This window comes from Myotis daubentonii, chromosome 5, assembly GCF_963259705.1.
Source record: "Myotis daubentonii chromosome 5, mMyoDau2.1, whole genome shotgun sequence".
NCBI classification, from domain to species: Eukaryota; Metazoa; Chordata; class Mammalia; order Chiroptera; family Vespertilionidae; genus Myotis; species Myotis daubentonii.
The window spans coordinates 39,214,060-39,226,258 of record NC_081844.1 but is presented as its reverse complement, the minus strand read 5'-3'; the positions used below and the strand labels follow the sequence as shown (position 1 = coordinate 39,226,258).

Sequence of the window (12,199 nt, the reverse complement as noted above, 5' to 3'; positions counted from 1 at the left end):
TCAAGTACATGAATGATGCTCTCTCTGCTCTATCTCTAGGCAGCACATACGTGGCAATCACCCACTAAAACACCAATCGATTCTTCAGGAGGATATGATCATGTAAAGTCATCAGGAAATGTAAAGAGAATACGACATGAATGACCACTGTACTGGAGAAACTGACTAAAGGACAGTAGAGAGAAAGTTTTACATGAGCTCAAAAGTGGAACATACACACTTTTCCTAAAAGACATCAAGATAATTTTACAATGAAGTGCCAGTTCAGCAGGGCCTCAGTTTGGTCAGAATGTGATCAAATAGAGCAAAGCAGGCCCTCCACGCACAGGAACTGAGAGGCAGGGAGAGTGGATGTGAAATTACTTATCTAGAAAATGCAAAATGCCCTCAATCATAATCCTCAAGTGCTCACAGACCCTGCAAGTCTTGTGGCGAGGGAGGTCCTTTTTAAAATGCACATGAAGTGTGTGAGCGCCGGGCATCAACCATCTAAAATAATCGATAAGTTACCCGAGAAGAGGTCACGGCATGAACCACGGCGAGGTCTGAGCGCTGGGCGGCAGCCATGGCCTACTGCGGGCAGGAAGGGAAGGATCGAATCATATTTGTGACCAAAGAAGACCATGAACCTCCAAGCAGTGCAGAGCTGGTGGCTGACGATCCCAATGACCCATACGAGGAGCATGGATTGATCCTGCCGAATGGAGACATTAACTGGAACTGCCCGTGCCTTGCGGGAATGGCTAGTGGCCCCTGTGGGGAACAATTCAAGTCAGCCTTCTCCTGCTTCCACTACAGCACAGAGGACCTCAAGGGGTCTGGCTGTGTAGACCTGTCCAGGCCTTGCAGGAATGCATGCAGAAGTACCCAGACCTCCATCCCCAAGGTGAGGAAGAGGAGGAGGAAGAGGAAGAGAAGAAGCCAGCAGAACGTTTAGAAAAGGCAGCTCCTACTGAGGCCACGCAACGGAAGAAGAGAAGGGGTCAAGCTAATGAAGGCCCTGCTGCAGCACTGGCTCCAGGCCTTCCACTCAGAGCGAGATGAACCTTTTGCAAATGCCTTTCGGTGACTCTCCAAGAAAGTCTTTGCCTCTATTGTTCCATGCGCTGCAATGTACAAAATAACTTATTTTGATGATCAGGGGTTTGGGCCCCTTGACATATACACTGAAAAATGGCTGTGTATCTCACATCACTCTACCAGTGACTGTGGCTGCCAATTTCAAATTCTCCTTTGAAGTTACCTCTAAGTTTGCCACTCTGAAATAATGTGCTGAATACTCTCAGCAACCAAAATCATTACCTAGGAGTGTCTCTTGTGAGTGAGCTGATTTATTCTGATTCATTATCTCCCTGTTAGTAGATTGTATACCGGTTTGGGCAATGAAATAGAAACAAAGACATCTTTCTTTAAAAATGCTGGCATGGGGCCCTTCCTCATACAAGAGGCCAGATAATCGGAAACTTATTTCTCCAAAAACCCATCTTGAGCTTGAGTATATGAGGTTTTATGCTTCGTATCTGATACATTTTGGTTTCCATTTTTATATTGAGCTCCAGGTTTCCTTTTTAGAGAGTGGAGCTTTGGACCCTCCCGCTCATAGGCCCTTTCTACCTGAAGAAGAAGCTGGTTTTGCTGTTCTTGTTATTCCAAAAGCCCTGGTTCGGGGCCTGTGTTCAGGCTGGCTCTGGCTCAGCCTGTTCAGATGCACTATTCATGAGAGGTGGGGACCTACTTGCAACCAAGAAGGAAACATGAATTAAAAAGAGAGCACAGTTTTACCTGAAAAATAAAAAAATAATAAAAATAAAATAATAAAAAATCAATAAAATATAAACCTTTTCTACATTTCTCCTTTAAATACCAAGCACAAGAAATAATTAACGTTTATTTTAATGTGAACACAGTAAAACAGACTAGGATCCATAGACAGTTCTAATATGAATCCTGCCATCCATTTGCACGTGCGCGCGCGCGCGCGCACACACACACACACACACACACACACAGGTGTTTGATACTTTTTTAACTTCATCTTCCATCAAAATCATCAAAATGAATTTTTGTCCTCCTTTCATTAAACACCTGAAGGTCCATCATGAACTTGCAGGGTTCTAGATTGGCCATTTGAGTCAAAGTTTTGATGCCTTCCAGAAGCATGGCCACCAGGTCCTCAAACTTCACCAAGAGATTTCTCATCTAGATATCAGGAACTACATGTGTTTTTCTTCCTTCTTCTTTGCAGCCTTGAGAAAACAGGAGTCATTTCATTCCATTGCAACCATCGAGAATTAGGAATGAGCGTGCAGGGTTGATGCGTGCTATGTGACATGAGGGGCACATATGGAACGCTTTCTTACTCTGCATCATGTTTTTAAAACTTGTTTTAAAATTACCTTGTCACCCAGTAGACATGAGATTATTTGAATAATGTAAAGCACTATCTAGTTGCAGGTTACTATCTGAATTGTGGAATTCTTCAAAGAACAAAAAAGTCTTCTTTAAAGAATTAAAAAGCAAGATTAAAAATGCTTTTTAATCATAGGCTCCATGAAAAAAAAAATCTGATAATGAGAAGTACTTGTCACAGTATGATACACACTACTCCTTATTAAACTAATGGCACAATTGTTTCTTATTTAAAAACTAGAGGCCCAGTGCATGAATTCATGCACGGGTGGGGTCCCTCAGCCTGGCCAGTGACCGGGACCAATCAGGGCCATCTTACTCAATCCCAATTGGGGCCGCAGGAGGTTGGCTGGCTGGCTGTGGGAGGTTGGCTGTGGGAGCTCACTGACCACCAGGGGGCAGCTCCTGCGTTGAGCGTCTGCCCCCTGGTGGTCAGTGCATGTCATAGCGACCTGTCGACTGGTCATTCGGTTGACTGGTTGTAATAGTGGCTTAGACTTTTATATATATAGATTGTTTTCTGTGTCATTGTGGCTATTGGCAAAGGGAGTTTTCTAAACACTTGCTGTCTATTTCCTACTTTGCTTTGCTTTGTATCCATGTTTTACTTATATAAATTTCAAAAGGGAAATAAAAGCCCCAAATCATTTGGACGCATGCACCCCAGGTTTCACGGCTAGATCATGCGATAGAAGGGATGTTCATCCTTTTCCTCCAAAGAACCATCTTTGCTAACAGCTCTAAACGACATCATCACAGGCAAGCTCTCCATCAGCTGTACAGCTGTGACACGAGACAATGTGCAGCATAATCTGTTCTGCCACATCTGCTTGGTCTCTCACATATATAACCAAGCTTTCATCTCTGAAGTGCAAAGGTAATTATTTCCAGAAGTCACAGAAAGGGGCAGGGCCATTGGAGAACATGGGTGTCAGAGATTTGCTTGACTTTCAGACAGTGAGAAAAAGTGAAAATTTCCGAAAAGAAGGATTTGTGAAATCCTACAGGAAGTGTGTGTTTCACAGTTCGGTTTTTGTCTTAGAGGAGGAGACATCGACTACACGACAGGAAATCCCACGAGGGCAGGAGGAACAGGCGGTTCAGCAGTCATTTCGGGGATTTGAAGAGTCTATGGTTATCCAAAGAGGGAGAGGAAAGCCTGCAATATTGAGCAGCCTTGGAGGTAACAGGGCTCTGGCCTGGGCACGGGGCTGCACATAGCCCCATAGGAACAAGAAGAGATGGATTTTAACAGTGAACATTAGATATTTCTGTTAACAATGTTGAGACCTCAATATAGTTGTACTAATCCTAGCACGTAATTATTGAATTTCTTTTTCCTCATTAAGCAAATAAAAATAGTTCTTGAGCCCTAGCCAGTTTGGCTCAGTGGATAGAGGGCTGGCCTGCGGACCAAAGGGTCCCGGGTTCGATTCAGGCCAAGGACACATACCTTGGTTGCAGGCCCCTCCCCAGCCAGGGCCTTGGACGGGGCTTGTGCAGGAGGCAACTAATCGATGTACTTCTCTAACATCGATATTTCTCTCTGTCTCTCCCTTTCCCTTCCACTTTCTCTAAAAATCAATGGAAAAATATCTTCGGGTGAGGGTTAAAAAAAAGTTCTTGATTTACTTAAAATTTTGCAGTTACTTTTAATTTTGTTACAATCATGTCATATCATTCAGAAATCACCTAGTTTTTTGTGTTTTTTTTTCTTTTCACCCATTCTACTAGACTTGGTATGAGAAGATTGAAAAAATAGCTATTAGTAGGTCCTTTATTGGTTTGTGATAAATAACAAAGTAGTTATACTTTCAATCAATTAACAGAAAAAAGTTCATAAATAGCAGGAACATGCTTGATTGTTATCCTATTAAAAAAACACCTCGGAAAATTTAGAACCATTCATATTAAAGGTGACAAACATTGATCTCTATTTCACTATTTCCATGATGCTAACCATTACTTTATGAAGATAAGTGTTATAATAATTCATTTATTAAATACAGTACTATGTGCCAAACACTATGCTAAGAGCTTTACTTTCATTATCTTTTATCTTTTAAAACATTTCAATTATGAAAAAGTTCAATAATATATTAAATAAAATAGTGTCAACCCTAGCCGGTTTGGCTTATAGTGGATAGAGTATTGGCCTACAGACTGCAGAGTCCCAGGTTTGATTCCAGTCAAGGGTATTTACCTCGGTTGCAGGCTCTATCCCTGGCTCTGGTAAGTGTACATGAGGGAGGCAACCAATTGATGTGTCTCTCTCACATTGATGTTTCTCTCTGTGTGTCTCTCCCCCTCCCTTCCACTCTCTTTAAAAAATTAATGGAAAAATATCCTCGGGTGAGGATTAACTAAAAAATAAGGTAAATAAAATAAAGCAGTATCATGAACTCCCATGTACCTCATAATCCATCCTCTATAATTACAAACTCATGGCCAATAATAAACTTATGTCTATATTCCCACACATTTCCTCTCATCTGTACTATTTGAAGTCAATCTGAACCTTCTTATGATTTCATCTATACATATTTCCATATATAATATCTGGAAGATAAGGATGTTTTTAAAACAGCATCATTTTAGATAATATTCAAAATGACCTTATGAAACCGGTCCCATTAACAACCCCATTTCTCAGGTGAGAACACTAGAGCTTAGAGAAATGAAACACCTCGTCCAAAGGACCTGCTAGTGGAGAGCCTACTGGGGACTGATATACAGCTCTGTCTGAATCCAAAGTCAAAGCTCCTAAACATTCCATTGACTCTCTAATATCAGATAATTTCACCCTCTAGAAATTTTGTTGACTTTTTAATATCTCAATTCTGACTGGTACTTCATGGAGACAACACTAAGGAAATAAAAAGGCTCTTGATCACTTCAAGAACTGAGAATTTTACTCAGGTCACCAGATGACATGAATTTCTAAACACCAAGGTGGTCACAGAAATCTTTATATGCCTCTTCCCCTTCTATCTTAAGTTCACCAAACTTGGGACTTAGATATGGACTCCTGAGATTCTGGCTCTGAAGTAAGAAAAACCTCTGGTCATTGGTACTCAGAAGGTACAGGGAGCTACAGCCAACCCTGACATACATCCAGGCAGGCCAGGGATAGGCTGACCAGGATATGGGGAAGTCCCAGGAGTTAATACTTCAGTACAACCGACACTTCTCCACAGCACTGTGCATGCTCTGGTGAGGGGGTTGGGGGGGACGACACATAGATGCTGCCAGATGGTGACAGTTTAAATTGTTTGTTTTTAATGTGGCCATCCTACATAGGTCCTTATGCAAATAAAATATACCTTTTAAAATAATTACTTATGCCTAAGAACTTTTCTTTAAGATGAGTCATTTATGCCACTGATACTACTTGTAAAGCCAGCATGGGGTTACTTTCATGTTCAGCTACTACGAATAATGACCACTCTGATATGACATAGTCATTTGAAATAGAGCTATGTAATCACGGCAATTTCCATGCAAATTATCCTAGACATTGGTCTGGCCTAGAGAAACCTAACCTGCAATTTATAATTGCCAGATCACATAGGAATGGTTGTTATAGAGCAAGCCCTTGGACTAGTCAAGGATTCGGCAAAAAGTGTGGTTTCCTTGGGTAAGTAATGATGAAACGTCTGAGGAGAATGAACAAAAGAAGAGAAAATTTAGAAATCTTTGCTTCGTATTCCTAATATTAAACTTATACCCTTGTCTACATTGTATAATATTCCTTACCTTTGAGCACATTTGGACCTCTATACAAGTAAGTCAAAAATACATGCTAATTTTCCATTTTCCACTTGGTTCATTACCTTACTTCTTTGCAGAATTTGAATCCACAAACAAGCACCATGTGTATACACGTGTGTACACGGTGGCTACAAATATGAGTCATAGACTGGCCGTTAAAGTCTGGTAAAGAGAAAAACACATGGAGGACTATAATGCATTATAGTAAAAGATTCTCTCCAAGAAATGAAAGAAAATATAAGTGCTATTGGGTTGGAGATGTGGGTTACAGAAAGAACTGGTATTATTCAACTGGGATGGAATTTATAAAGTTATGGCATTTGGGATAGGCCTTAAGATATCTCCTACTAAGTCAACCTCTCCAGGAATTTTTCCATGACTCCCTCCCTAAGAGAGAGTTCCATGACCATTCTTAGTACTCCTGCTTCTCTATTAATGCCCTTCTGGTGATTCTAAAATGATGCCGCTAAATAACAGTATTTCCCTAGTGTATGAGTTCATTGAATTGCAGGGAGTTGACTGTTCATCTTTGCCATGTTTTTGAAATCCTGGCACAGTGTAGGTGCTCAAAACTTTGTTGAATTGGTGAATAATGCTAAGATTTAAACAGGACCACACCTCAGAGGAGAGGTAGTGTTACAGGTATAGAAGTCACCAGCATAGAGCTGCTAGTTATAGACTTTAAAGTGTATGAGCTCCTTAAGGGCTATGGTAAGAAGAAAATGAGATGAGCCCCTGAGTCCTTGGTGAACTATATTCCCAATGAGGCTTAATCTTATTGATAATACATGCTTTCTGCTTCCAACCTTTGCAACCTCACCCACACTCAGGATGCCCCTTATTCTGCTTGAGTTTTCTTTTTTTCTAATGACTTTTAACATGATATGTAATTTTTTACTTATTTATTATACTTATTATTGCCCAACACTTTGTTAGAATGTAAGTTCATGATCTTTGACTATTCTGTTCACTAATGCAGCCTAAATTCTTAGAACACAGTAAACACTCAATCAATATTTATTGAATTAATGGATAACTATGTATATTTGGGATGTTAAATAAGGAAGAAGAGAAATACTACCCTAGCCAATTTGGCTCAGTGGATAGAGCGTCAGCCCACAGACTGAAGGGGTCTTGAGTTCAATTGTGGTCAAGGTTACATACCTCAGTTGCAGGCTTGATCCCCAGTCCTAGTCTGGGAGCATATGGGAGGCAATCAATTGATGTGTCTCTCTCACATCGATGTTTCTCTCTCTTTGTCTCTCCCTCTCCCTTCCACTCTCTCCAAAGAAAGAGAGAGAGAGAGAGAGAGAGAGAGAGAGAGAGAGAGAGAGAAATACCAAATAAAGTAATCATTGTATAGGACAGCCGTGTGCAAACTACGGCCCGCGGGCCGGATCGCCCGTTTGAAATGAATAAAACTATTGAAAAAAAAGACCGTACCCTTTTATGTAATGATGTTTACTTTGAATTTTTTTTAAATATATATTTTATTGATTTTTTACAGAGAGGAAGGGAGAGAGATAGAGAGTTAGAAACATCGATGAGAGAGAATCATCGATCAGCTGCCTCCTGCACATCTCCCACTGGGGATATGCCTGCAACCCAGGCACATGCCCTTGACCAGAATCGAACCCGGGACCTCCCAGTCCACAGGCCAACGCTCTATCCACCGAGCCAAACCGGTTTCGGCTTTACTTTGAATTTATATTAGTTCACACAAACACTCCATCCATGCTTTTGTTCCGGCCCTCCGGTCCAGTTTAAGAACCCATTGTGGCCCTCGAGTCAAAAAGTTTGCCCACCCCTGGTCTAGGGCAATTATATTATGCATAACCATCCTGGCCAGTGAGTTGAGGCTAGCCTGAATGATTTCCAGGGACAAAGTAGTGTCATTAATCACTTCAGCTAAAGTTAGGCACCAATTTACTAGTAATCTCACCTTTTCTAAATGGATGATTCCCAAGGTAGGAACGACTTCCCACAGGGTGCACATAGTAAGTCAGTTGTCCCTCTGCCATATACCCTATAAAGAGTAGTCTCATTTGGAGAGATCTTCACTGAGATCTTAGGTCCTATATAATCTACTGGTGCTGTTTCTTTAAATCCTTGAATAATCACCCTGATGATTCAATTTACCATTTTTAAGAGAGAGAAGCAAGTTAGTATAAGCAGAGAACAGACTCTTACTGTGGCTATCTATACCAGTGACCCAGACGGTCCAGTAAGGATTTGTTTTCAGAGTTTGTGGACCCAAAGAAAGACTTTAATCAGCCAACCCCTGCCAACCTTTAGTTTTCCAGGTAGCAGACCAAACACGTAGGCCAGTGGCAATAACCCAAAGGTTGGTAAAAATACAACTCCATCAAGGTATTGACCAGAGCTGTGAGAACAAATGTTGACTTACAGAGGGACTGAGCTGTATGAATCCACCCATAGAGTAACAAGAATCTTTTCTTGGTGAGCAGGCCCCTGAATTTTGTTGAGATTTATTAGCCACCCTTGCTAGTGAAGGTGTCATAACACCACAATTTGGACCGTTAAGACTCAGGCTCCTTCCCTGCCAACCAGTCGGTCAGCACGAGGATAGTGAGAGCTTTGGACATCAAAGAGCAGAGGCAGTCATGTTAAAGCCTGACCCACGCAGGAGACAAGCCCAGGAGTCCCTTTAAAACGACTCTACTTTCAAACTTGGGTTGTGTTACAGGACAGAAATCTTGAGCTTAAGGACCTGACCACACACCCTTTGATCAAAAGGATGACACTATTACTATCTTCCAAAGCCCTAGTTAAGCAAACCTGCTCTTTGCTCTGGAGGTGACACAATTTTAATCTTTCAAGGACATTCTTGAAAGAATAATCTGGAACAAAAGGCAGTGATTTGTGCAGTGTTCCAAAATGAAACCAACTTGTGGAGAATTATCTCCCAACATTTAGGGTTGCAATTTTCTTTTTTTTTTTCTTTTTTTTTTTTAAATGGGGATTATGTATAGACAACTCTTTTTTTTTTTTTAAATATATTTTATTGATTTTTTACAGAGAGGAAGGGAGAGAGATAGAGAGTTAGAAACATCGATGAGAGAGAAACATCGATCAGCTGCCTCCTGCACATCTCCTACTGGGGATGTGCCCGCAACCCAGGTACATGCCCTTGACCGGAATCGAACCTGGGACCTTTCAGTCCGCAGGCCGACGCTCTATCCACTGAGCCAAACCGGTTTCGGCTAGGGTTGCAATTTTCGATAGAGCATCAGGGAAAGACTGAGAAGTTGAAATAAAGACCCAAAGACTGTAAGATTAGGAGCTTTGTGGCTATATGAAGTTGAATCATATTCTTTTATTCATACAGAGTAAGTGAAAAATTGCTAAAGAATATTTAACTGAGAACAGGAAAGCCTGGGTTAGAGGACTAGCCTTGCTCATGACCATATTGTATAACTAGTAAGATCAACTGGAATTCTCTCTCTCTCTTTCTCTTTAATTGATTTCAGAGAGGAAGGGAAAGAGGGATAGAAACATCAATGATGAGAGAGAATCATTGATCAGCTACCTCCTGCCCAACCCCTACTGGGGATTAAGCCCACAACCCAGGCATGTGCCCTGACCAGGAATCAAACCATGACCTCCTGGCTCATAGGTCAGTGCTCAACCACTGCGCCACATTGGCCGGGCTGGATTTCCCATTCTCAACGTCATCTAGCATGAAGATATTAGACAGGGTGAGTTAGGAAAACCTTTCGGTCTCTGTGATTCCATGTTAATCCGTACCTGCAGAAGTTCATGGCACTTAAGAGCAAATCTTCAGGTGCTCATCATCAATAACATCCTATACTTGAGAATCTAGACTCTCTAAACTGACCACTTTAGCTAAAATGACTGATTTCCACCACCACCACCTTATCAAGGGCTGCCATCTCATATTGATTTACTATTTCTTACAGTATTTATCTCAATTTAAAAATATATCTCACTTTTTTTTAAATTTCCCTCAGATATAGGCTTCATGAGGACAGGGATTTTGTCTTTTTCACTGCCATTTTCCTAGCACCTACAATTGTGCCTAGTAGATAATAAGCACAAGATAATGTTACTATTTAATTATGAAAATACTTGATTTGTCAGATTTCCTACTGAGATGAATGCTTCCCTACTTAGAATCCATTTTGGTCAAATGGATTTCAAAAATGTTTCTTATTTGTAACTTAAATATCATCCATTTTTTCATTTAGAGGTACTTTGTTAAAGATGATGTCATTTCAAATAATGATTTTAAGTTAAAAAAATAAAATAAAATAAGGTCAATATGAGTGTACTGCGTTCATTGCTTCAGACAAATAATTTTTATAATTTGCTCATTTTTCTTCACTCAGGAAAATATCAGTTTATTGGTTTTGACAATTAACCTGAAACAACAGATGTATTATTTACTAGTTGTAGCAATAACATTAATCGTTTTTTATATTTTCTAAGATGCTTGATATATAAAATGGAATAGCTTTTTGAAACTTTCCCTACTTCTTAATATAAGGGCCAGTAAATACATATTTCTTGGGATTTATAACTCAAATTTCAGTACTATACAATTTTTTTAAAATTCTGACTTATTCCTCTGTTTCTTCATCCCTCATAGAAACAACATACACTCTTTTTCACTTTGCCTTTAAGAATGAGGATGACACCCCTAGCCCCATGGTCAGCAAACCATGGCTCGCGAGCCACATGCGGCTCTTTGGCCCCTTGAGTGTGGCTCTTCCACAAAATATCACGTGCGGGCGCGCACGTACAGTGCGATTGAAACTTCGTTGCCCATGTGCAGAAGTCAATATTTTGTGGAAGAGCTGGTATTTTGTGGAAGAGCCACACTCAAGGGGCCAAAGAGCCGCATGTGGCTCATGAGCCGCGGTTTGCCGAGCCACAGTTTGCTGACCACTGCCCTAGCCTGTTTGGCTCAGTGGATAGAGCATTGGCCTGCGAACTGAAAGGTCCCAGGTTCGATTCTTGTCAAGGGCACATGCACAGGTTGTGGGCTTGATCCCCAGTGGGGGGGCTTGCAGGAGGCAGCTGATCAATGACTCTCTCTCATCATTGATGTTTCTATCTCTCTCCCTCTTCCTTCCTCTCTGAAATCACTAAAAATATATTTTTAACCACACACACACACACACACACACACAAATGTAAAAAAAATAAAATAAAAAAAGAATGAGAATGATAATGTTAACACTTTGGGAAAAGTAATGCTAAATGGGGGCATGGGCCAAAAGTGTTCCCAAAAGAAGCTTTGTTAGAGAAAGAGTAGGTAGATGAAGATATTGAAAAATGTGCCTTCCCAAGATGCCCTTTCTAGAAGTTACTACAGTAATAAATGATAGTATGATAAACCTACCTAAATAAAATGGACGTATATAAACAAAAAGAAAAGTTTGGATGCGCAGTACAGTTTGTGGTCAAGAACATACGTTCTGGAATTGTGTCATTTGGATCCAATTTTGACACTAATTCATGATCCTAAATAAGTTCTTTAACTACTAAAAGCTTTTGTCTCTTCGTATGTAAAAATTGTGTAAATAGTACCACCAATCCATTGAACTGTTGGGAAGGCTAAAAGAAATAACACTGCATTTATCAATGTCTGGCAGATAGTAAATTCTCACTAAATCTTTGCTCTTGTTGCCATTTTAAACTTTAATTGGCTAAACATCTTTATCAAAATATCTGCTGGTAAATGTAAGTCTGTAATCAATAGTCCACATGTGTTTACTAAGAGTCTATTAGTCTACTAAGAGCTAGCAGTATCACAGTCATAAATATTCATTATGTTGCTGATACAGCCTATCTTAGCCTAGTTCCCTAGAAACAGAACTCCAGGCAAAAGCAGATGTGCTAGCACTTTGTTGAGGAGTAGATTCAGAAACAGGCACAAGGAGGGAAAAGGTGAAGGAGATCAATGAGTAATGCTGGACACAGCTTCATGGTGAGCAGATTGCTCATTTTTACAAGAGAGATATCACCAGTATGC

At 40.5% G+C, this 12,199-nt stretch overlaps 1 pseudogene; it reads left to right on the top strand.

Moving 5' to 3' along the window:
* Positions 1 to 538: 538 nt before the first annotated feature.
* LOC132234250 (mitochondrial intermembrane space import and assembly protein 40-like) lies at positions 539 to 1,166 on the top strand (annotated as a pseudogene).
* Positions 1,167 to 12,199: the final 11,033 nt, after the last annotated feature.